Genomic DNA, 822 nt, shown 5'->3' on the forward strand with positions numbered 1-822 from the left:
TTATGTTACGTGGATATGCACTCAATGGAGTGCAAAGCCAGGCATAGAGTGCACACGCAGATAACATCCTGCCGAAACACAAGGACACATCCTACAGGAAAGAGAAGTTGCTTCCTCGAGTCGTACGAAAGGATGATTAAAGATGCGGTACACACAAAGTATGTTCCCTCACGTTCGCATAAAGGACAAGGAAACATAAAGGTCACATAGGTGACAAGAAGGAAACAGAAAGGAAACATAACAGTCATGGCATTTTCATAGGGGGTGCATCGCTTCTGGTTCTTTTACAGCGAAGTTCTTTATGGCTCGGGTTCCGTGGATTTTCGTGTACGTAAGCAACCTCAGGTTTCACGCGAGCGCACTCGTGCCACTGCTCGTGCGTCGTCGTCGTTTCTTCCCACAGCTGGCTCGTCGGCGTCCCTCGGATATGAATTTTGAGTAGATTAGTTATCAATAGGCACTATTTTCAAGATCAGTAGGCTCCCAGGTAGATAATAAAGTTTCTCAAAGATTTGCCGCTGTGCGACCCATGTCGGACATGTCTACGTTCGCACCGCCCTCTATTTGTCGGCGTTCCAAGCGCTTGCGTATCTAGTTTCCTTTACTTCCGCTCTCCCGTGGTGGCGGTATATAAACAAGCAAGAAAGACAAGTAGCCGCTATCCATTTTGAATTTCACTTCTGTTTTGTCGGCGTGATGAGGAGGCCGGGTATAGTCCGGACTCCCGAGGAGCAACGCGCCTATGAAGAGCTACAGCGAGAACGGATGTGAGAGCATAATCGGCGCCAGCGGGTCGCAAACACCAATTGTCCACCGATCAAC

The sequence above is a fragment of the Dermacentor silvarum genome, chromosome 8 (assembly GCF_013339745.2).
Source record: "Dermacentor silvarum isolate Dsil-2018 chromosome 8, BIME_Dsil_1.4, whole genome shotgun sequence".
NCBI lineage: Eukaryota > Metazoa > Arthropoda > Arachnida > Ixodida > Ixodidae > Dermacentor > Dermacentor silvarum.